Consider the following 25,972-nt stretch of genomic DNA (forward strand, 5'->3'; position numbering starts at 1 on the left):
CGCTAGCAGCAGGGGGCGCCAGCGGGCATCACACAGGACACCGCTAGCAGCAGGGGGCGCCAGCGCGCATCACACAGGACACCGCTAGCAGCAGGGGGCGCCACCGGGGATTACACAGGACACCGCTAGCAGCAGGGGGCGCCAGCGGGCATCACACAGGACACCGCTAGCAGCAGGGGGCGCCAGCGAGCATCACACAGGGCGCCGCTAGAAGCAGGGGGCGCCAGCGGGCATCACACAGGACACCACCAGCAGCAGGGGGCGCCAGCGAGCATCACACAGGGCGCCGCTAGAAGCAGGGGGCGCCAGCGGGCATCACACAGGACACCACCAGCAGAAGGGGGCGCCAGCGAGCATCACACAGGACACCGCCAGCAGCAGGGGGCGCCAGCGAGCATCACACAGGACACCGCCAGCAGCAGGGGGCGCCAGCGAGCATCACACAGGGCGCCGCTAGAAGCAGGGGGCGCCAGCGGGCATCACACAGGACACCGCCAGCAGCAGGGGGCGCCAGCGAGCATCACACAGGACGCCCCTAGCGGCAGGGGGCGCCAGCGAGCATCACACAGGACGCCGCTAGCGGCAGGGGGCGCCAGCGAGCATCACACAGGACGCCGCTAGCGGCAGGGGGCGCCAGCGAGCATCACACAGGACGCCGCTAGCAGCAGGGGGCGCCAGCGAGCATCACACAGGACGCCGCTAGCAGCAGGGGGCGCCAGCGAGCATCACACAGGGCGCCGCTAGCAGCAGGGGGCGCCAGCGAGCATCACACGGGACACCGCTAGCAGCAGGGGGCGCCAGCGAGCATCACACGGGACACCGCTAGCAGCAGGGGGCGCCAGCGAGCATCACACGGGACACCGCTAGCAGCAGGGGGCGCCAGCGAGCATCACACAGGACACCGCTAGCAGCAGGGGGCGCCAGCGAGCATCACACAGGACACCGCTAGCAGCAGGGGGCGCCAGCGAGCATCACACAGGACACCGCTAGCAGCAGGGGGCGCCAGCGAGCATCACACAGGACACCGCTAGCAGCATGGGGCGCCAGCGAGCATCACACAGGACGCCGCTAGCAGCAGGGGGCGCCAGAGAGCATCACACAGGACGCCGCTAGCAGCAGGGAGCGCCAGCGAGCATCACACAGGACGCCGCTAGCAGCAGGGGGCGCCAGCGAGCATCACACAGGACACCGCTAGCAGCATGGGGCGCCAGCGAGCATCACACAGGACGCCGCTAGCAGCAGGGGGCGCCAGAGAGCATCACACAGGACGCCGCTAGCAGCAGGGAGCGCCAGCGAGCATCACACAGGACGCCGCTAGCAGCAGGGGGCGCCAGCGAGCATCACACAGGACACCGCTAGCAGCATGGGGCGCCAGCGAGCATCACACAGGACGCCGCTAGCAGCAGGGGGCGCCAGAGAGCATCACACAGGACACCGCTAGCAGCAGGGGGCGCCAGCGAGCATCACACAGGACACCGCCAGCAGCAGGGGGCGCCAGCGAGCATCACACAGGACACCGCTAGCAGCAGGGGGCGCCAGCGAGCATCACACAGGACACCGCTAGCAGCAGTGGGCGCCAGCGAGCATCACACAGGACGCCGCTAGCAGCAGGGGGCGCCAGCGAGCATCACACAGGACACCGCTAGCAGCAGGGGGCGCCATCGAGTGTTAGGGGAGGATTTATGATATCCTCTTTTAGTGTGCGTTGGTTGTGCGCATGTGTGTAAGGAATGACCCAGACAACTGCTGATTCCATTGTCACTCGTGCTACTGCTCTGCGCAAGTTTTATTTGTTCTATCAGTCTATATAGAAAAGCAGGAGAAAGGGAGGAGCATCCAAAGCAGAACACGTCTTCTTGATTGGAGAGTTTTCTGCTGTCTCATCCTTACGTCACAGGGAAATCCTCAGCCTCAAAGTTTTAGGTGCGTCCAAGATGGCGGCGCCATCTTAAAATGAAGTCTCTGTTACAGAACTTTTAGGAAAATAAGACAAGTAGAAATGACAGGAATTGATCTATCAGCTAGATTTACCTTAACAGTCCCCCCTAAGTCCTGGAATTTCTCTCGGCTACTCTTAGTCTAGAAGGACCTACAGATCTGCCCATATGTGCATCGCTCTCGTCTCTACCTCTCCCTACTCCGGGGGCTGCTTGATATGTTTCAGGGGTGGGTGATCTCAGAGGAATATCTTCATTATGCACATTTAGGTAACTTGAGTAAGGGGTCTTTGTCTTGTCTAACTCCTGATACAACCTCTCGTGGTTACATACATTAGAGTCATTACAATTGGTGAGAGCTAAGCATAGACCTTGGGTGCTATGCCAGGGGAATTTCCAGTCACCGTTGGTTATAGGAAATCGGCCGTTGGTCCGGATGCCGGTGCTATTCTTGAGAAACTTCTGCTTTTGATCATGAGACTTGAGTTTCACTGACAGCTATATATCTGGTTATAACTGGTTTAAGGGAAAAGTTCTGTATTTCCTAACAGACAGAGTACAGAAATATATAGTGCAGAGGGCACATGTATACAATCATAAAGCATGTGATTATCATAGACGTATAATCATTATCATCTTGACCCTCACAATCCCCCTAAATACTGAGCTTTTCCCTACACTTCGCTGAGATACATTCTTCCTGCAGGCTGTCCATGTGATGGGAGAGGGAGAGGATTTGCTTCAATGAGTCGTCAACCCAACGGGCCCTTGCGGCGCTCAGGTTAACTTCCCAGCACTAACCTAACTAACACATGGGGGCAGATCATCGGAGGCGCGCTGGGGTGCCCTGAAATTCACCGGCCAATACCTAGTGAAGGTAAGTGTAATTTTCGCGACACATTTTTCGTTTTAAATGCGGCGGTTTTTCAGAATCCGTCGGGTTTTTGTTCGGCCACGCCCCCCCCCCCCCCTGATTTCCGTCGCGTGAATGCCAGCGCTAATGCGCCAACATCCGATCGCGTGCTCCAAAATCCCGGGGCAATTCAGGGGAATTCGGCGCAAACGGGCGCAAATCGGAAATATTCGGGTAACACGTCGGGAAAACGCGAATCGGGCCCTTAGTAAATGACCCCCAAGGAGTCCTTCTTCCTTTCCCTTACACCAAAGCTTCCGTTATTGGGGAAGGGTCTGGATATTCTGAGACCATGATAATGGGTAAGTCATCTGTCAGGGAGGAGTCTGGATGTTCCGGAGCCGGAACATCAGGCAAATCGGGTAAATTTCTATTCCTCATTGACATAAAGCATAGGGATTGCTCTTCCACATTAGGAAAAACTCCATTGGCTTTGCCATCAGCAATTTTCTTAGCTCACCTTTTATACAGGGGTATACAGCCAAAATAACCATCCCGAGCAGCACCAGGCCTCCCATCCTCCTGCCCAGTTAGTAGACCCGCCGCCCAGGAGGTGTCCTCCCCTGAGTTTTTAGTGATCTTCTTTTTTGCTGTCATTGTTTTACCGTCCGCGTCTGAATTACGGGGGATGTAAGTGCGACAGTCGTCCCCTATCATCCCGCACACCGCACCTTTCTCCGCGAGTATCATATCCCGAGTCATTGTATTCTGCAGGGTCATCCTAGTGTTAGGGCCCAGCTCTTCTACAATACCGGTGAAAGCATCCCTGCTATAATTCACAAACCTCGGCTCGTTATAGTAAATGTCATTTATCCAATCTACATTCTTGTTACTCTGGACCTGGGGAATGATGGAGGCAAATCCTGCTGCAATCTGATCCTGGGCCTCGTATCGCCTGGGACCCCCCCTTGGGTCACCAATACTCTCTATGTACACATCAGGATCTTGCTTATAATCAATGATACCTTGTGACCATTTTCTTTTTACTTGTCCATCCTTATGGTGTGGATCCCAGGGTAACATTAAGAAGGACATAACTAATTTAACCAAAGCACATTGACCTTTCCATGACGGGGGAAGGCGGTTTCTCAATTTACCATTCCCACAAAGCCAAAAAACATCATAAAGGAAGAGGGTGGATAATAGGGCTGGGTCCATGGAGACATTTTCTTGACAGAACTCCTTTCCAAACACCCCCAGAGGGGTTTTTGCATTAGTAACGTCGGAGGAAATACAGGTGAAGTTACCTTTGATTTGACATGAGTAGTAAAGCGTCTATACCTTATGTCAAACCGCCCACTTCCTGAAAGTGACAGGTACCACGCCCCCTTTGATTCAGAAGTACACGCCCCTTTGATTTAGTCTTATTTCTCTCCCTTTTTTTTATGGGGTTTCTGTAATGTGAGGGTGCAGGTGCAGAGTGAACCCCCTTTTTATGTGATCTGTAGCAGATTCATATTATATTGGATGTCACACATAGTTTAATTTAACTTTAATTGGGTCTTGTATAACATTTATATGCAATGTTTAATCATAGATAAAATGAAACAAAAATGAAACAGACGCCTCAATGTTTAACGTTTTATTGAGCAAAAATTGTATACAGCAAAGAATAATAAAAATGTATAAAAATTCACACAATTGCATTAATCTGATACAAAAACAATGAGTTTAATTTATACAGCAAAGAATAAAATTTTGTATGTTTTCTGTAGAAGTTCTGGACAAGAGCCTGTGAGAGGCTCAATAAGCTTAGATAGCAGATTCATATTATATTGGGTGTCACACATAGTTTAGTTTAATTTAACTTTAATTGTATATTTATCTAATGCAGTGTTTACTTGAAGTATAAATTGAACCCCCCCCCCCTTCCCCCTTTGATTCAGGCCAATTTCCCTTTTCTCCCTTTTTTCTAATACAAAAAACTAAATCCCAAATAAAAAGAAATATTACTATGTTGTAACACAGAGTTTAATATAACTTTAATACAAAGTTAAATATTGAGCAAAAGCTTATACAGCAAAGAATAAAATTAGAGCCTGTGAGAGGCTCAATAAGTTTAGCATCTAAGGGTCGCTCTGTCCTTCTGTTCTCAGCTGATAAGATCCCATTAGCACACTGCCCCTACATTCATTACACAGTATGATGCAATATGATGTATCAGAAAAGAAAAAACAAAGTTACGTGAATGCTGAAGTGCTAAGATAAGGAAGTACCTGACAGGATATACTTTTTACACAAAAAAACATAAGTTTAAATACACTTACCCAATATGCTACATCAGCATGTATAACACTAGTAGAAACAATTGCATTACAGAGTTAGCCACACGTTACATGAATGCTGAAGTGCTAAGATAAGGAAGTACCTGACAGAATCGAATGGTTCAATCAGTGACATTTTTATTTCTTCCAGATTCTCTCGCGTAGTTGAATTACCCACATCTGTAGAGGATATTTAGTTCAGCCATGGCTTGCAGAAATATGTCCCAGCCAGTAGGCATTTTGTTTTTAGCAGGCTGTGACTCTGAGTCAGGTCTCTCAAAATGCTGTACCATGCGTATCTGGAAAGGACATCAATTACAGTTGAAATATATTTCAGGATATCGTTTTCTTACACCAAGCCCCCTGACTGTGATACATAACTTTAATAGGTATATTCAAATATTTCTCAAATTCTTCGCCAGGATGGGGGCCCTATCTTTTAAAAAGAAATGCTTTGCCCTAGTTAACTCAGACCCCTACTAGTCATATCTAGTCATAAATTATGTTCCCCAGCTATCTTTTTATACTCAGCAAGTAGCTCTTGACAGTCTTTCTGTGGGTCCGATATGTCCTGTATTTTATTGTAAGGGAATGTCCTATGCTCAGACTGTAAATACCTATTCATGCAAGATTTTATTGATGGTGTATTCTGTCAGACGCGTATCTGAAGGCCGTCAAACGGTTCATGCAATTATACATTTCTACAAAGCGCCGTAGTTTTTTCTGTAGATAACTGATCTATCTGTGTATGTGAGACGTGTTTATTTCTGCAACCCGAAAATTGTTTGGTTCTATAAAGTGCGGCTTACCATCAGTATCTTTGTAAGCTTTATTTTCATCCGCCTCAGGGATTGCAGGTAACAATGGCGATCTTTTAGAGTTTTCTATCATTTCATTACATCTTCTGCGCCAGGTTCAGCGATGCTAAGTTGCCTATTTTCAGTTTTAGGTTTGAATTTCCTGGATCGCACTGAAAATGTAGTTATAGACACGTTTAATGATCTTAGATATTATTACATTACTTATACATTTTCACATCAAAAAAAGTTTTATGTATCTATATTACTTTTTTCTACCCGCGCCGCTCTGCTTTTTTCTTCTCAACATCAGAAGTCCGGGTGTCCTCTATTACAACAACCTTTCCTTCTACACGGAAAATGTATATTTAATAATACTTTTTGCGCACAATTATTAAAATATAACTGCTAAATCATGTAAGTACTAACCATTAATGAGCCGCGACATATCAGAATCTAAATTGGCTTCCGCGACTGACTGGTCATAATTCATTGGCACAAAACACTCTTGAGCCGGGGACTGAACACAATGTAACGCCACCATAAATGTGTCGCCAATTTCGGTATTCAGAAATTCCACTTAAACAAGGAGATACCCCGCAATCAATTATAGAAAACATCAAAGGCGAAATGACGGAAAAAAGTAAAAAATAAATAAATAAAGATTCTGGTTACCTAATTGAGTATCTGTGATATTATTGGATAGGGACAATGCAATATTATCCTGGTACTCCATCTAAAAATAATAACTTTACATTAAAAATATACACAGACACAATTCTGTACACTGTAATATAACAAGTAATAAAAAAATGTAACTACAACTTACTTTTTGGATGTATTTCTGAACTAGGTCTTGACGAGTTGTCTGAAGACAAGAGTCTCAATAAGCTTAGACAGATAAGCTAACCTCTGCTTTGTCTGGTCTTATATCCTGTGTTTTCAGCTGATAAGAGGTCGGGGGTTGAAGTGAAGCGCCTGTAAATAACATGTCAGTAATTGCATGTCAGAGGCATTATGTGATATAATCCTATACTATACTGAATGATATCATATTATGTAAAGCCTTGTATAGAAGGTGTAACAGTGATATACAATCAAATTGCAGGAGATTTATTGTTTTCACTGGAAATATGTTGAACATGCGCTATGACAATACATAAATATGGCACTACTTCACATAACGCATTACATTTAGGTATGTAGCCATTTTATCCGGATATGGTATATAAATCATAAATATAGTCAATTTTAAATTGATTCTCATGTGGGTGGATAAATTGGTAAGTCTTTATTATGTGATAAAATAAATAAATAAACCATATCATAGGCGCATATTGATGTTTAGCAATTAATTATATGATGTTACTACACATAATATATATTGTTAAAATTTTATAACAAATGCAAATAGTGAATTTAAAACAAGTTAGCAAATAACTAACACCAAAATGACATTCAGGATTAAGAACAGGGACATTAAGGCACGGATATTTCAAATGATAATGCAACATTATTTTGTTTTTCATTCCTGGAGGGAATTTAGTATTTAGCTGCATTATCCAGTGGGCATTGCGATCGAATAGAAGACTCCTCATATCTTCATCTCTTTAAGGTAAGGAAATATTACTGGAAATGAAATGTAATGCATGAAGTGTGTAATATAATAGATGGACTAGATACAGTGGATGCTGACAATACGGGCTGCAAAAGCAGTATCACTCTACTCTTCTCACCAAGTAGAATTGCCATTGGCAAACATGATATTAATCTCTAACAACTTCTAATTAAGCCTTGTTTCACTTCAGTAACATTTAGAATATACTGCATGCAAGGTAAGCTGCCGGCTGCCTCCATGTCTAGTCATTGTGGCCCATGATGAGAAGTAATTATTGGCTTTAGAAAATTAAGAACAAGATCATTGGAATGTACACCTTCTGCGTCTACTGTGTGCACTGCTTGTCTTAGGGCATTCAGACTTTGAGTATTTGCATTGAATATCTGTGCAAAAATCTAGATTAAAATCTGGAAAATGATCTCATTCTACCTCCCTCAAATATGAAGAGGGTTTCCGCAGTTTCATTCACAAGTAGAAAAAGATCAGATGTGAACCTGTGAATTCTGCCATGGATTCTTAAATAAAAATGTATATCTGCTTTGAAATCCTTAACAAGTGTCCTCAGACTCACAGACATGTCTAATGTAACTAAAATATGAAATGTTCTCTGCCACTTTAGTGACAAAGTGTGAATAATGGCGGGTTAGACATTGTATGAAAAATTAAATTAAAAAAATAAATAAGTTAAAAAACATTTGTCAACTTTATGAAATGTGATAGAAATTCTATGTGACCTGAAGATACCGCAAACTAGATATCTAAACTAGATATTATTTAGATTTCATATGATATTAGACTTTATGAAACTGGTGATTTGTCTTTGCTTAAAGAGAATCTGTCACAACAATCTAGACCAGGGGTCAGGAACCTTTTTGGCTGAGAGAGCCATAAGCGTCACATATTTTAAAATATAATTCTGCAAGAGCCGTACAATGGGGCTTATTTACTGAGGGTCCCGCGGCCGCATTTTTGTCGGGGATCACGCCACCCACCGCAGAACATTATAATACACACGCCACCCGCCGCAGAACATTATTATACACACGCCACCCCCCGCAGAACATTATAATACACACGCCACCCGCCGCAGAACATTATAATACACACGCCACCCGCCGCAGAACATTATTATACACACGCCACCCACCGCAGAACATTATTATACACACGCCACCCCCCGCAGAACATTATAATACACACGCCACCCGCCGCAGAACATTATTATACACACGCCACCCCCCGCAGAACATTATTATACACACGCCACCCGCCGCAGAACATTATTATACACACGCCACCCGCCGCAGAACATTATAATACACACGCCACCCGCCGCAGAACATTATTATACACACGCCACCCCCCGCAGAACATTATAATACACACGCCACCCCCCGCAGAACATTATTATACACACGCCACCCCCCGCAGTACATTATTATACACACGCCACCCCCCGCAGAACATTATTATACACACGCCACCCCCCGCAGTACATTATTATACACACGCCACCCCCGCAGAACATTATAATACACACGCCACCCGCCGCAGAACATTATTATACACACGCCACCCCCCGCAGAACATTATTATACACACGTCACCCCCCGCAGAACATTATTATACACACGCCACCCCCCGCAGAACATTATTATACACACGCCACCCGCCGCAGAACATTATAATACACACGCCACCCGCCGCAGAACATTATAATACACACGCCACCCGCCGCAGAACATTATTATACACACGCCACCCGCCGCAGAACATTATTATACACACGTCACCCCCCGCAGAACATTATAATACACACGCCACCCGCCGCAGAACATTATAATACACACGCCACCCGCCGCAGAACATTATTATACACACGCCACCCCCCCGCAGAACATTATTATACACACGCCACCCCCCGCAGAACATTATTATACACACGCCACCCGCCGCAGAACATTATAATACACACGCCACCCGCCGCAGAACATTATTATACACACGCCACCCCCCGCAGTACATTATTATACAAACACCACCCCCCGCAGTACATTATTATACACACGCCACCCGCCGCAGAACATTATTATACACACGCCACCCCCCGCAGAACATTATAATACACACGCCACCCGCCGCAGAACATTATTATACACACGCCACCCCCCGCAGAACATTATAATACACACGCCACCCGCCGCAGAACATTATTATACACACGCCACCCCCCCGCAGAACATTATTATACACACGCCACCCCCCGCAGAACATTATTATACACACGCCACCCGCCGCAGAACATTATAATACACACGCCACCCGCCGCAGAACATTATTATACACACGCCACCCCCCGCAGAACATTATAATACACACGCCACCCGCCGCAGAACATTATAATACACACGCCACCCGCCGCAGAACATTATAATACACACGCCACCCGCCGCAGAACATTATTATACACACGCCACCCCCCGCAGAACATTATAATACACACGTCACCCACCGCAGAACATTATAATACACACGCCACCCGCCGCAGAACATTATAATACACACGCCACCCGCCGCAGAACATTATTATACACACGCCACCCCCCGCAGAACATTATAATACACACGCCACCCACCGCAGAACATTATAATACACACGCCACCCCCCGCAGAACATTATTATATACACGCCACCCGCCGCAGAACATTATAATACACACGCCACCCACCGCAGAACATTATAATACACACGCCACCCGCCGCAGAACATTATTATACACACGCCACCCCCCGCAGAACATTATAATACACACGTCACCCGCCGCAGAACATTATAATACACACGCCACCCGCCGCAGAACATTATTATACACACGCCACCCCCCGCAGAACATTATAATACACACGCCACCCGCCGCAGAACATTATTATACACACGCCACCCCCCGCAGAACATTATAATACACACGCCACCCGCCGCAGAACATTATTATACACACGCCACCCCCCGCAGAACATTATAATACACACGTCACCCGCCGCAGAACATTATAATACACACGCCACCCGCCGCAGAACATTATTATACACACGCCACCCCCCGCAGAACATTATAATACACACGCCACCCGCCGCAGAACATTATTATACACACGCCACCCCCCGCAGAACATTATAATACACACGCCACCCGCCGCAGAACATTATTATACACACGCCACCCCCCGCAGAACATTATAATACACACGCCACCCGCCGCAGAACATTATAATACACACGCCACCCGCCGCAGAACATTATTATACACACGCCACCCCCCGCAGAACATTATAATACACACGCCACCCGCCGCAGAACATTATTATACACACGCCACCCCCCGCAGAACATTATAATACACACGCCACCCGCCGCAGAACATTATTATACACACGCCACCCCCCGCACAACATTATAATACACACGCCACCCGCCGCAGAACATTATTATACACACGCCACCCCCCGCAGAACATTATAATACACACGTCACCCGCCGCAGAACATTATAATACACACGCCACCCGCCGCAGAACATTATTATACACACGCCACCCCCCGCAGAACATTATTATATACACGCCACCCCCCGCAGAACATTATAATACACACGCCACCCGCCGCAGAACATTATAATACACACGCCACCCGCCGCAGAACATTATTATATACACGCCACCCCCCGCAGAACATTATAATACACACGCCACCCGCCGCAGAACATTATAATACACACGCCACCCGCCGCAGAACATTATTATATACACGCCACCCCCCGCAGAACATTATAATACACACGCCACCCGCCGCAGAACATTATTATACACACGCCACCCCCCGCAGAACATTATAATACACATGCCACCCGCCGCAGAACATTATAATACACACGCCACCCGCCACAGAACATTATTATATACACGCCACCCCCCGCAGAACATTATAATACACACGCCACCCGCCGCAGAACATTATAATACACACGCCACCCGCCGCAGAACATTATTATATACACGCCACCCCCCGCAGAACATTATAATACACACGCCACCCGCCGCAGAACATTATTATACACACGCCACCCGCCGCAGAACATTATTATAGACACGCCACCCGCCGCAGAACATTATTATACACACGCCACCCGCCGCAGAACATTATTATACACACGCCACCCCCCGCAGAACATTATTATACACACGTCACCCCCCGCAGAACATTATTATACACACGTCACCCCCCGCAGAACATTATTATACACACGCCACCCCCCGCAGAACATTATTATACACACGCCACCCGCCGCAGAACATTATAATACACACGCCACCCGCCGCAGAACATTATAATACACACGCCACCCGCCGCAGAACATTATAATACACACGCCACCCGCCACAGAACATTATTATATACACGCCACCCCCCGCAGAACATTATAATACACACGCCACCCGCCGCAGAACATTATTATACACACGCCACCCCCCGCAGAACATTATAATACACATGCCACCCGCCGCAGAACATTATAATACACACGCCACCCGCCACAGAACATTATTATATACACGCCACCCCCCGCAGAACATTATAATACACACGCCACCCGCCGCAGAACATTATAATACACACGCCACCCGCCGCAGAACATTATTATATACACGCCACCCCCCGCAGAACATTATAATACACACGCCACCCGCCGCAGAACATTATTATACACACGCCACCCGCCGCAGAACATTATTATAGACACGCCACCCGCCGCAGAACATTATTATACACACGCCACCCGCCGCAGAACATTATTATACACACGCCACCCCCCGCAGAACATTATTATACACACGTCACCCCCCGCAGAACATTATTATACACACGTCACCCCCCGCAGAACATTATTATACACACGTCACCCCCCGCAGAACATTATTATACACACGCCACCCCCCGCAGAACATTATTATACACACGCCACCCCCCGCAGAACATCCCAATACACATTTGTTAAAGTGTCTGCGCCAGTTTTATGTGGCGGCTGCTCTGTGTCCCACAAGACTGCTAGACTGCTGTTACTGCTAAGCCGGACCAAGCGCCACATTTATTACTGACGTGCACCACAATTTTGTCTTAGGTCCTAGCTATTTTGTATCTCAGCTGCTGCAGAACCTCACATTAATGTAGAAATGCAGTGGTGGGGGAAGATATGAGGGGATGATGCAGAGGGGTCTGTAAGGGACACTTAGGAGCTTCATAGCTGCTCCTGCACACAGGACACTAAGGGGTTAGTGCAGAGTGTGAGGAGACACTGGGGGGAGGGAGCACTTATCTCTGGCTGATCCCCGGCTGCTGACTCCTTCTCCTCAGGTGCTGGAGGTCTCCTGAGTGTGCAGCTCTCTGGTCTCCTCTGTCTGAATCTCCCGTGCTGCTACATCCAGCCCCGGGATTGGCTGCAGGCAGACAGTCTCCTCCCCCTCCCTCTCTCACACACGGAGGAGACTGCTGCAGGGAGGGAGAGAGAGGCGCCGCCCCTGAATTAACCCCGCGGACCCTGCGCTGCTCTGCCGATTACATCCAGGGGCATTACTACAGCCGGGGGCACAACAGGAGCCAGATAAGGGCCCCTGGTCTTGACAGGCAGCGTAGCAGATGCCACGGCTGTAGTAATGCCCCTGGATAGGAGCCCTGGCTGCGAGCCAGATGCGGCCATCAAAAGAGCCACATCTGGCTCGCGAGCCATAGGTTCCCGACCCCTGATCTAGACAATAAAGCCCCACACAGTCCCTGATACAAGATTGCAATCATGTTTCCATGATTCTCATGTGGCTCTTGGGGTTGTGTAAAGGTAGTATTTCCTAATTTTCCCTTATCTTATCACTTCAGCATTAATGTGGTGATGTGTGCTTCCTGACAGATCTTCTCTTATCTTATTACTTCGCCATTCCCTAACTTCTGTTTTGCGTAATTAATATGGGGGTTTGCTAATGGACCTCTGAGGTCTGCCAATAATTTGTTTAGATTTCCATACTTTTATGATATATTATGGTTGCAATCGAATTCCCAAATTTTGGAAATTAATGAGCATTATCATATTTGATTGAAAACAATTGTGTCAATTGCAATTTTCTGAGTTACAATTAGATAGTCCTAAGACCACTTAGCGGTCGGACCTATAATCTTTATAAATGTATTTACAATTGTTGCTTAGGGAGCAACACAGAAGGTCCTTTTGACCTATAAAATTTAGCTTTTAATTCATTATTTACTAAAAAACAAATCGTGAGTCTATAACATGTGTGAGCCTTGACATGGGAGGACAGATTTAAAAGGCTGTGGCGGGTGTGGGGATACAGTCTAGATTGTTGTGACAGATTCTCTTTAAGCAAAGACAAATCACCAGTTTCATAAAGTCTAATATCATATGAAATCTAAATAATATCTAGTTTAGATATCTAGTTTGCGGTATCTTCAGGTCACATAGAATTTCTATCACATTTCATAAAGTTGACAAATGTTTTTTAACTTATTTATTTTTTTAATTTAATTTTTCATACAATGTCTAACCCGCCATTATTCACACTTTGTCACTAAAGTGGCAGAGAACATTTCATATTTTAGTTACATTAGACATGTCTGTGAGTCTGAGGACACTTGTTAAGGATTTCAAAGCAGATATACATTTTTATTTAAGAATCCATGGCAGAATTCACAGGTTCACATCTGATCTTTTTCTACTTGTGAATGAAACTGCGGAAACCCTCTTCATATTTGAGGGAGGTAGAATGAGATCATTTTCCAGATTTTAATCTAGATTTTTGCACAGATATTCAATGCAAATACTCAAAGTCTGAATGCCCTAAGACAAGCAGTGCACACAGTAGACGCAGAAGGTGTACATTCCAATGATCTTGTTCTTAATTTTCTAAAGCCAATAATTACTTCTCATCATGGGCCACAATGACTAGACATGGAGGCAGCCGGCAGCTTACCTTGCATGCAGTATATTCTAAATGTTACTGAAGTGAAACAAGGCTTAATTAGAAGTTGTTAGAGATTAATATCATGTTTGCCAATGGCAATTCTACTTGGTGAGAAGAGTAGAGTGATACTGCTTTTGCAGCCCGTATTGTCAGCATCCACTGTATCTAGTCCATCTATTATATTACACACTTCATGCATTACATTTCATTTCCAGTAATATTTCCTGGATGAAGATGAAGATATGAGGAGTCTTCTATTCGATCGCAATGCCCACTGGATAATGCAGCTAAATACTAAATTCCCTCCAGGAATGAAAAACAAAATAATGTTGCATTATCATTTGAAATATCCGTGCCTTAATGTCCCTGTTCTTAATCCTGAATGTCATTTTGGAATTAGTTATTTGCTAACTTGTTTTAAATTCACTATTTGCATTTGTTATAAAATTTTAACAATATATATTATGTGTAGTAACATCATATAATTAATTGCTAAACATCAATATGCGCCTATGATATGGTTTATTTATTTATTTTATCACATAATAAAGACTTACCAATTTATCCACCCACATGAGAATCAATTTAAAATTGACTATATTTATGATTTATATACCATATCCGGATAAAATGGCTACATACCTAAATGTAATGCGTTATGTGAAGTAGTGCCATATTTATGTATTGTCATAGCGCATGTTCAACATATTTCCAGTGAAAACAATAAATCTCCTGCAATTTGATTGTATATCACTGTTACACCTTCTATACAAGGCTTTACATAATATGATATCATTCAGTATAGTATAGGATTATATCACATAATGCCTCTGACATGCAATTACTGACATGTTATTTACAGGCGCTTCACTTCAACCCCCGACCTCTTATCAGCTGAAAACACAGGATATAAGACCAGACAAAGCAGAGGTTAGCTTATCTGTCTAAGCTTATTGAGACTCTTGTCTTCAGACAACTCGTCAAGACCTAGTTCAGAAATACATCCAAAAAGTAAGTTGTAGTTACATTTTTTTATTACTTGTTATATTACAGTGTACAGAATTGTGTCTGTGTATATTTTTAATGTAAAGTTATTATTTTTAGATGGAGTACCAGGATAATATTGCATTGTCCCTATCCAATAATATCACAGATACTCAATTAGGTAACCAGAATCTTTATTTATTTATTTTTTACTTTTTTCCGTCATTTCGCCTTTGATGTTTTCTATAATTGATTGCGGGGTATCTCCTTGTTTAAGTGGAATTTCTGAATACCGAAATTGGCGACACATTTATGGTGGCGTTACATTGTGTTCAGTCCCCGGCTCAAGAGTGTTTTGTGCCAATGAATTATGACCAGTCAGTCGCGGAAGCCAATTTAGATTCTGATATGTCGCGGCTCATTAATGGTTAGTACTTACATGATTTAGCAGTTATATTTTAATAATTGTGCGCAAAAAGTATTATTAAATATACATTTTCCGTGTAGAAGGAAAGGTTGTTGTAATAGAGGACACCCGGACTTCTGATGTTGAGAAGAAAAAAGCAGAGCGGCGCGGGTAGAAAAAAGTAATATAGATACATAAAACTTTTTTTGATGTGAAAATGTATAAGTAATGTAATAATATCTAAGATCATTAAACGTGTCTATAACTACATTTTCAGTGCGATCCAGGAAATTCAAACCTAAAACTGAAAATAGGCAACTTAGCATCGCTGAACCTGGCGCAGAAGATGTAATGAAATGATAGAAAACTCTAAAAGATCGCCATTGTTACCTGCAATCCCTGAGGCGGATGAAAATAAAGCTTACAAAGATACTGATGGTAAGCCGCACTTTATAGAACCAAACAATTTTCGGGTTGCAGAAATAAACACGTCTCACATACACAGATAGATCAGTTATCTACAGAAAAAACTACGGCGCTTTGTAGAAATGTATAATTGCATGAACCGTTTGACGGCCTTCAGATACGCGTCTGACAGAATACACCATCAATAAAATCTTGCATGAATAGGTATTTACAGTCTGAGCATAGGACATTCCCTTACAATAAAATACAGGACATATCGGACCCACAGAAAGACTGTCAAGAGCTACTTGCCGAGTATAAAAAGATAGCTGGGGAACATAATTTATGACTAGATATGACTAGTAGGGGTCTGAGGTAACTAGGGCAAAGCATTTCTTTTTAAAAGATAGGGCCCCCATCCTGGCGAAGAATTTGAGAAATATTTGAATATACCTATTAAAGTTATGTATCACAGTCAGGGGGCTTGGTGTAAGAAAACGATATCCTGAAATATATTTCAACTGTAATTGATGTCCTTTCCAGATACGCATGGTACAGCATTTTGAGAGACCTGACTCAGAGTCACAGCCTGCTAAAAACAAAATGCCTACTGGCTGGGACATATTTCTGCAAGCCATGGCTGAACTAAATATCCTCTACAGATGTGGGTAATTCAACTACGCGAGAGAATCTGGAAGAAATAAAAATGTCACTGATTGAACCATTCGATTCTGTCAGGTACTTCCTTATCTTAGCACTTCAGCATTCATGTAACGTGTGGCTAACTCTGTAATGCAATTGTTTCTACTAGTGTTATACATGCTGATGTAGCATATTGGGTAAGTGTATTTAAACTTATGTTTTTTTGTGTAAAAAGTATATCCTGTCAGGTACTTCCTTATCTTAGCACTTCAGCATTCACGTAACTTTGTTTTTTCTTTTCTGATACATCATATTGCATCATACTGTGTAATGAATGTAGGGGCAGTGTGCTAATGGGATCTTATCAGCTGAGAACAGAAGGACAGAGCGACCCTTAGATGCTAAACTTATTGAGCCTCTCACAGGCTCTAATTTTATTCTTTGCTGTATAAGCTTTTGCTCAATATTTAACTTTGTATTAAAGTTATATTAAACTCTGTGTTACAACATAGTAATATTTCTTTTTATTTGGGATTTAGTTTTTTGTATTAGAAAAAAGGGAGAAAGGGAAATTGGCCTGAATCAAAGGGGGAAGGGGGGGGGGGGTTCAATTTATACTTCAAGTAAAAACACTGCATTAGATAAATATACAATTAAAGTTAAATTAAACTAAACTATGTGTGACACCCAATATAATATGAATCTGCTATCTAGGCTTATTGAGCCTCTCACAGGCTCTTGTCCAGAACTTCTACAGAAAACATACAAAATTTTATTCTTTGCTGTATAAATTAAACTCATTGTTTTTGTATCAGATTAATGCAATTGTGTGAATTTTTATACATTTTTATTATTCTTTGCTGTATACAATTTTTGCTCAATAAAACGTTAAACATTGAGGCGTCTGTTTCATTTTTGTTTCATTTTATCTATGATTAAACATTTTATATAAATGTTATACAAGACCCAATTAAAGTTAAATTAAACTATGTGTGACATCCAATATAATATGAATCTGCTACAGATCACATAAAAAGGGGGTTCACTCTGCACCTGCACCCTCACATTACAGAAACCCCATAAAAAAAAGGGAGAGAAATAAGACTAAATCAAAGGGGCGTGTACTTCTGAATCAAAGGGGGCGTGGTACCTGTCACTTTCAGGAAGTGGGCGGTTTGACATAAGGTATGGACGCTTTACTACTCCTGGTGCATGGTAAATTCTTTGGATGCATGCATAAGCTTGGTTCTTTCCTCTGTGGGTGGCTCCATGTGCCCATGTAATGACTGCAGGGTACAATCTCTTGGGGAAGCATATCAGATTTCTTATCTTCCAGATCCCTTGGTCCTTTTTAGCACCTTGTTGTTTCCATTGCTTCTTCTCCTTGGCAGGAGCACGGTGTTGTTCTTCCATTATCCTGTTACTTATCCCTGGTCTCCAAGTGTCTTCTGTGGTCTCCTCTGAATCTTAATTTTCTGTCTTTTCAAGTTTCTTTGCTTGGGCTCTTGTGACCACCATCGTGGGACATGTGCAACACCCTCGCCGATGAAAGGCAGAGGAGCGGTTGCGAATACGTCCCACCATGTAGGTTGCAGCCTGTGAAGGGTCTGATCAACCCCACAGCAGGTCACTACATAACAACTACACCTCACATAGATGGGCATTGCAGTGGTAGATCCTGCCCGGTAAGGCAGGAGTTAATTGTTTTATGTGATGTAAGATGTGTCATCCAATCACAAGTGTTTATGTCATGAATCTGTGAGCTGAGATGTAATTGGAGGAGCAGCCACCACCTGACCAGTGGGAGTAACAAAACCCCTGGCCAGGAAACTTCTAGAAGTGAGTTCTCTCTCAGAAGAGAGGAGAAGAAGACTGGAGTTAATCCAGTACAAGTCAGTTCCAGTCAGACCAAGGAGTCTGACACAGCTAAGCAAGTGAGTGCAGCTAGCACACCAGACCAGAGCAGGTGAGCTCAGCTCCCTGCTGAAGACTGTAGTGATACAGTTAGTTAGGAAAGGGGTATCATCCTACCTTCAAGGGTGATATCTGAAGCAACACAGGACAAGCTGCAACATCCTTCTAGGAAACAGCTATCTCCCAGCCTGCCATTGCATCCAGGCTGATGATCTACCTCCTGTGGCTCCCTCCAACTGCATCTCCAGCATTCTACCATTTTGTCCAGGCACGTTGCCAATGTTCCAGTCGGTTCCAATAAAGAACTGTAAGTTATTTATGTTCAACGTCTGCCTCCGTCTGGTTCCTGCTACTACGGCTGTCACCATCACGGGCACCCTGTCCACCACACAGAGACTCACCTACTCTAGACACCAAAAAGGGTTGCCCCAGGGAGATCCGCTATAGCAGCCTCTCCCTCATCATTTCTTGCCAACACCACCCTGCTGGAGACCTGCCAGGCTGTAGGACAGCCCTCCGGTCCCCATACCAAGCACCGTGACACTAGAGTGCCTAGGCCGCAACCGCCAGCCACTCAGGTACTGCGGGCCCCGTCTGACTCCAGGCCCCAAGAAAAGGCTAGGCTCCGGTGGGGGATGTTGCACATGCATCTTGCGGTGCTGAATCCAGCCACTTGGGGGACACGTTGGTGACAGCAAAACTGGTGTGGAACTTTCCGGCGTCATCAGCATATCTTGATCCATCTGTCCAAAGGTCCAAGTCAGCTTGAGGTATTTCTTCTGTGGTGACATTAGCAGGTGAGGTGGTCTCCTCTTCCAAAATTTCTAAACAGTTGTGTTTCAGCTTTTCAGGGGGTATGTGTTCCTCTAATTCTCCGTAAAATTGTGGAAGGAAGTTGGCTGGATTCACCGTTTTGACATCTTTTAAAAGTGATGTGTGAAGGTAGTAGAAGTGAACACTGTAGTCTGAGGTGTCTTTGATGTGATAGGTGTCGTGGTAAAGTTTGTCAAAGTACCGCTGCTGTGGTGCCTGTATTACCAGGTCATGCCCAAGAACGATATCCAATAGCAGATGTGCAGCTTTTAGGCATGTTGGCGCTGTTCTGGCGACTGGGTCAAGTCTGGCTGAATAATACCCAACTGGTCTCTGTTTTCCAGCATGTAGTTGTGTTAGGACTCCTGATGCATGTCCATTAGTTTCTGAAACAAAAAGGTTGAATTCTTTGTCACAGTCTGGAATGCCCAAAGCTGGGGCACTAGCCACCGCCTTCTGCAAGTAGTTGAAAGAGTCCACTTGCCACTGGTAAGTCGCCCAGCTTACAGCATGTTGTGGCAATGGGCCCCCAGTTTTAAACAGTCATAGAGAGGCTGCATGTTAGCCGAAGCATCAGGTATCCACTGACGGTAGTAAGTGACGAGGCCCAAGAAATATTGAAGTTCTGAAATAGTTGCTGGGTAAGAAAGGGCTAGAATGGCCAATTTCCTTTCCTCGGTGAGGTGTCTGGCACCATGGGAAATACAGTTTCCAAGAAACACAACTCTGGGTTGGCACCATTGCACCTTGTCCTTAGAGACTTTGCAGTTGATGGTGTACAGGAAATGGAGTAGAGACAGTGAGACTGGAGTGATGGTAGAGGTGGTGCCACAGAGCGAGAGGTCATCCACATACTGTAACAGAGTGACTTCTGGGTTCTCCAGGATCCATGGCTGTAGAAGTGTCTTCATGGCTTGGGTGAATTGGTTGGGGCTTTTCTGAGCTCCTTGCGGGGTCCTGCTCCAGGTGAGTTGTCCCCCCTGCTGTGTAAATGCAAAAAGATACCGACAGCTTTCATGTAATGGCACACTGAAGAAAGCGTTTGCCAAGTCGATGACAGTAAATAAATCAGCTTGAGCGGGGACTCCAGAGAGTAAGGTGTTGGGGTTGGGGACCACAGGGGTCTCTAAGATTGTAGCGGCATTTACAGCCCTCAAATCCTGTACCAGTCTGTACTTTGGTGGTTGTCCCTTTACTGACTTCTTCTTTATCGGAAACAGCGGGGTATTGCAAGGGGAGGTGCACCTCACCAATACTCCTGCATTGAGGAGGGTGGATATCTGTTCTCCTAGGCTTTCTTCTTGGCAGGCCTTGAGTGGATATGGAGGTAACCTAGGGTATGCTGCTCCTTCCTTAAGGTAGACCATGACTGGTGGAACTGGGAGTAGTCCAACATCATCGGGTCCCTGAGACCAGAGACCACTGGGCAGCTGGCTGAACAGATATGTCATGTCCAAATGATCTTTAACCTGTAAAGACATTATTCTGGACAGGGCCTTTAGCAGACACTGGTAGGAGGCTGCGTCCTGGGAGATGGGGTCCTTGAGCTCCAAAGTCATGCCCTCTGCTGTGTATGAGATGTTAGCCCTCAGCTTCTGCAGGAAATCAGCTCCCAGTAAATTGATGGGGCAAGTATCAGAGACAAGAAATTGTATCATTGTGTCTGGAAAGGGGCCAGCATATATAGGAACGGTCAGTGGGGAGGAATGAGTGGTACCAATGCAGGTTAGAGTATCTTCAAAATGGTGGGGGGCAGGGCTTTTGCTGAAATAACTGAAGTGGCTGCGCCAGTAGCCACCATAAAGTTGAGGGGTTGTTGATCTACCTGCACAGTTACCATCCCAGAAGGTGAATGCTTAGAGGCCCTGGGGTAGATGGGGACTGGCTGGCCTAACCTTCATGGTCTTGGACCATATGGCTGCTATTGAGGATCATAGGGTCTTTGCCCGTCTTAGGGTTTCTCCTGGGGGCTGATCCTGCTGGGGGTGGTGTGGAAGCGGTGGATCCACAGTGAGGCTAGCTCTGCAATCCCTTCTCATGTGACCCGGACGCTGGTATCTCCAACAGTTGGGAGGCCCAAGACGTTGCTGATCCCCACGAGGAACTTGCTGTTGTTGTGACATATCTTCTGAATAGTAATTAGGTTTAGGGTATGGCTGATTGTACGGTGGATAGTTGCTGGGTTGTTGTTGCAACATGACTGGGATCCCACCTTCATCTTGATCACTGCTTCCGGCGCTCTTGGTTGTAAGCATCATAACTTTCTTCCTTTTCTTCTCCTTTTTATCCTTGGCCATGGATCGCTGAAATCCTTTTACTATGGTAACTGCATCTTTGTAATCAGCAGAGTATATTTCAGGCTGGTCCTGATGATTTTGTCCTTAAGTTCTTCCTCCAGTCCATCTATGAAAGCCTTTACCAACATAGTGGACTGAATTTTGTTGTGGGTCCTCAAATTCTGGCAGCGTACTTCTCTGCTGATTCATCAGGTTCCTGTTGGAGATCCTGGATGCTGCCTGCCCGATCACTAAGACAGGCCTGTGCCCACCCTTTTAGTTGTTCAATGAACTGTATGCCTGAGTTGTGTGTTGCCTGATCTGTATTCTTGGATGCATCTAGGTATTGGAGTTTGGTTTTGAGGTAGGTCTCAGGTGCCCTAACGGTCTTTCCAAGTTCCCCCAAATATTTTTCTATTGGTGTCTAGTATCCGGACAAACAGCATGGGATACTTGTCAGGCTCAGGGAGTTTTGCCACCAATGAATCTAACTGCTAACATATCTGACCGTAACATCAGTTTCATCTTGTTGTACTATGCTTACAGGGGCCACAGGAATAGTATCTTCACTGTCTACCAGACCCAGCTGCTTAGCAGTGAGACACAGGATTTGAGTAGTAGGGGGAGAATGAGAGACCAACCGGATCTCCTCTATGTCCGCTGATGCCGGAGACTTTATGAATTCAATGACAGTCTGCAAATGTACCTTAACACATTCAGCCAGTGGATATAGATATATACCTGAAGATATAAGGGGTAGGGACACACTTCTACGAGGCATGTACCGGTGCTCCACTTTAGCAGCGGACACCAATGAATTCCATACCGCTGACCAAAGGGTGGAAGCCCTGTCTGTCCCAAACGGGGCCCACTGCATGAATGAGGACATCGCAGGGTAGATATCCAGAGTTAGTGACTACCACTACTCCCGGTTCTAGATAACCGTTGTTTTGTATGAATCGTGTGCTTTCATGTTGAATCTCTGGGCCCCCTTTCCTACTTATTTCCCTGGCCAGACCTCCATGATGTTTGAGGCTCGTAGTAGCCGGGTTCACCACTGCTCCCACTTCATGGGTAGTTATATCTCCATGCCCCAGAACAAGGGTCAACTGACCTCCTGTTGGGGTGTTATACATCCGGGTGAGTCTAGGGGCCCACTTTTCCCGCTCTAGGACTGGTGGCGGTGGCAGCAGTGATGGTTCCTCATTAGTTTCCCAGGAGCGGCCTCTTGTGAGACTAGTGGGTAACTCCTCGGGAAACCGTGACCCCGGAGGCAAGTCGGGGCTTGGGAACTGTGGCCTCAGGGGCAAGCTGGGTCTCGGGGCTGGGGGTTTAACTTCTGACTTCGGTGGGTCTATCGTCTGGTCCTCCTCCCCCTCATCATCGTCCGGTTGTATGGCTGATCGACGCAGCACAACAGAGTTCCGGAGCGACTGCTCCAAACTTTCCCCAGCTAGTGTCTGAGGTGTACTGGTGACATGCATGTTAAGATGAGGGGCTGGCGGGACATAGGGAGGGTCCTGTTGTCTCTTTTTAGGAGCTTTCCTCATTGATTGTCCCATGAACACAAGGGTGGGGTCCCCTTCACCCAGTGGATACCCAGCATCTGGTTGTGGAACAATAGAGACTGGGCCTTGGTAGTACTGACCGGAAGATATAATAAGGGGATATAGGAGTTGGATTATGGGTGGACCAAGATGGCTACTCATTGTTTCCCTTTCCGGCATAGACATGACCGGGACCAGAGCCTGGGCTAAAGGGGCTTGGGGCATCCCATGGGCGGATCTGGGGGCACCACATTGACGGCATGACTCTACCCATTCCAGGTTTTGTAAACCACATATTCTACAGGTCCACCCTTCTGGACCGTGTTGGCCGCCATTATAGGGCGGTGGCTGGGCACATGGCGCAATCGCCATTTTGGTTTCACATTTCCATCAGGACATTTCATATACCTGTATAATACTTCCGCTTTTTCTGAACCGTCCCCGCACTTCTGACCATCCTTCATCCTGCAATGCCCTGGCTACTCTGTAGTGCGCCTGGGCTGCCTCCAATGTGCCCTTATCTTCTAACTGGCCTCTGCTTGTTGTTAGAATCTGCTTCCACACTGAAGGCTGCAGCCTTCCCTTTGAGGGCATATCAACATACTTGTGTAACCTTGCACAATTTCTAACATGCTTCTTTCCTTCCCTTTTCTCGACAAGTTTGACGGCAGTCTCTGCCCCCCCAGGGAGTGTGTGTGTTTTCTTAAATACATTAAACATCCTGTTACATTCGAGATACACGTAAGTGTAGCTACTCACTCGACGCAGGGGTCCCGGCTCACCGTTGTGTGTCAGTAAAATAACAAAATCCCTACACTAACAGAACCTTAAACACAGTACACACCCGTTAGGGCTCCTCCCACAAGCCGTACTCCCTCGGTATCTCTGTCAGCACGGTCTCCTAGTGAGCCAATGCTATTACCCGGTCTTTAAACCAGACCACTCTCCTTTCTCCTACTCAAACTGGCGGATACCAGGAACTGGCGGACGGGAATGGTTTAAATCTTCACTGGGCTGTCAGGGGAGGAGTTCCACATCGGTTCTACAATGGAAGGAGCCAACACTGTTAGGGTAGGGTGTGCTTGCTGACGTCCTCGTCCGTTACCACCCCCCCCAGTCCCGCCCTGTTGGTGGCGTCTCCGTTTACTCTGAATGTGGCCACTCACTTCAGTCACTTCAGTAAAGTCTCCTCCCCGCAAGTTGAAGCACTCCCACTTGGGTCTGGTTTCTCACGGGACCGCAACTTCTCTAACCACCAGATACGGGGGTGGAGTCTCTGCATTCCAGACGCCATCTTTCCCTTCCTGGGAAAATTTAATAAAATCTCTTTTTATCAAATTCTCTCCACATCAAAAACTCTGAAATGTCCCTTATCGCCTGTCTCTTTCTTCAATGGGCACTCTGAAGGATTCTTGTCACTCTGTCCTGGTCCGTCAGTCAAAGCCAGAGGCTCTAAATGTCTGTTTGCAAATCTGATCAAATTTTCTCACTTGTACAATTATCAGATCCTCTGACACATCCCAAAACCTTCAAACCTTATCTACTACTTTTCTTTTCACCACAATGCTACCAGCCCTCATGTTCCATTATATCAATTTTGCACTTTTCCAACAGTCCTGCTTAACTCAACAACCAACTGTCCACTTACATGAAGCCAACCTTCTGTCTGTGCATCTTTCCCTTCATGTGAAAAACAATCTGAGTCTCTTGTCCGCAATGCACTTGGCTCAATTCCAATTCACTCTGTTCACTACCTGTGTCTACAACACGATAACGTTACAGGGACACATCCCCAAAGATTCAGTGGATCACTATCTTCCAGACATACTAAAACATGTTCCCTCCAGTTTATTAGTGCTCAGTTGCATATATCAAATACAGAGTCATCAGGAAAAAGGGGCGTGACAAGGAGATAGAATACTGCAATGCTATTGGCCATAATGAATTTTACCAGGACATTGTCTGAAGACATTCTATGAAAGGGTTAATGAAGTATAAACTATTCCCTGTTCTCAGAGGCCTACTTTCTCAGACTAATTGCCCTTGTGTTAGCTCTGTTAAGTCATAACATGGTCTTCACGCAGAGAAACTTTAGACAGATAAGAGCTGAAATGAAAACACAGTAATTTCTAAACATTTTCACACTGGATGAAGTTTGAATAGTGACATTAGCTGTACACAGGTCAAAAGCCCCCCCGGCTAAAACTAAAATGTCTGCTTGACATTGGCTTCTGTTTGGTTCTCTTGGTCCAAGATGGCTGCTCTAGAGGAATATATCATTAACATAAGTTTATAGAAATCTGATGGAATATTGACTCTCGCCACAATGTTTCCTCTTGTACAATCTCCATTTTCTCCTCTGTCTCTTGTATCTTATTAATTGCATGAAATCTTCTGACCAGACACCGTAAGATGGTAGAGATAAGTTATTACAT

At 45.3% G+C, this 25,972-nt stretch overlaps 1 protein-coding gene and 2 long non-coding RNA genes across 9 annotated transcripts in view; 2 read left to right on the forward strand and 1 right to left on the reverse strand.

Annotated features, from left to right (window-relative positions):
- LOC140075965 (uncharacterized) overlaps window positions 1–25,972 on the forward strand; it is a 222,265-nt gene that overhangs the window by 92,865 nt on the left and 103,428 nt on the right. The window lies entirely within an intron of this gene.
- Window positions 4,420–8,572, reverse strand: LOC140075979 (uncharacterized). Of its 4 annotated transcripts, XR_011849488.1 has the most exons (7): window positions 6,741–8,567; window positions 6,587–6,647; window positions 6,341–6,490; window positions 6,181–6,260; window positions 5,924–6,084; window positions 4,890–5,413; window positions 4,420–4,582 (listed from the first exon to the last, which is right to left on the reverse strand). It is a non-coding gene; the product is annotated as an uncharacterized lncRNA (long non-coding RNA). The 4 variants fall into 4 exon arrangements; XR_011849486.1 differs by having other exon boundaries at window positions 4,420–5,413; window positions 6,741–8,572; XR_011849487.1 differs by having other exon boundaries at window positions 4,420–5,413; window positions 6,587–6,660; window positions 6,741–8,572.
- LOC140075980 (uncharacterized) lies at window positions 14,984–17,704 on the forward strand. Of its 3 annotated transcripts, none has more exons than XR_011849491.1 (6): window positions 14,984–15,561; window positions 15,642–15,715; window positions 15,812–15,961; window positions 16,042–16,121; window positions 16,218–16,378; window positions 16,889–17,704. It is a non-coding gene; the product is annotated as an uncharacterized lncRNA (long non-coding RNA). The 3 variants fall into 3 exon arrangements; XR_011849490.1 differs by having other exon boundaries at window positions 14,986–15,561; window positions 15,655–15,715; XR_011849492.1 differs by lacking the exons at window positions 15,812–15,961; window positions 16,042–16,121 and having other exon boundaries at window positions 15,005–15,561; window positions 15,655–15,715.

The sequence above is a fragment of the Engystomops pustulosus genome, chromosome 8, assembly GCF_040894005.1.
Source record: "Engystomops pustulosus chromosome 8, aEngPut4.maternal, whole genome shotgun sequence".
Classification (NCBI taxonomy): Eukaryota; Metazoa; Chordata; class Amphibia; order Anura; family Leptodactylidae; genus Engystomops; species Engystomops pustulosus.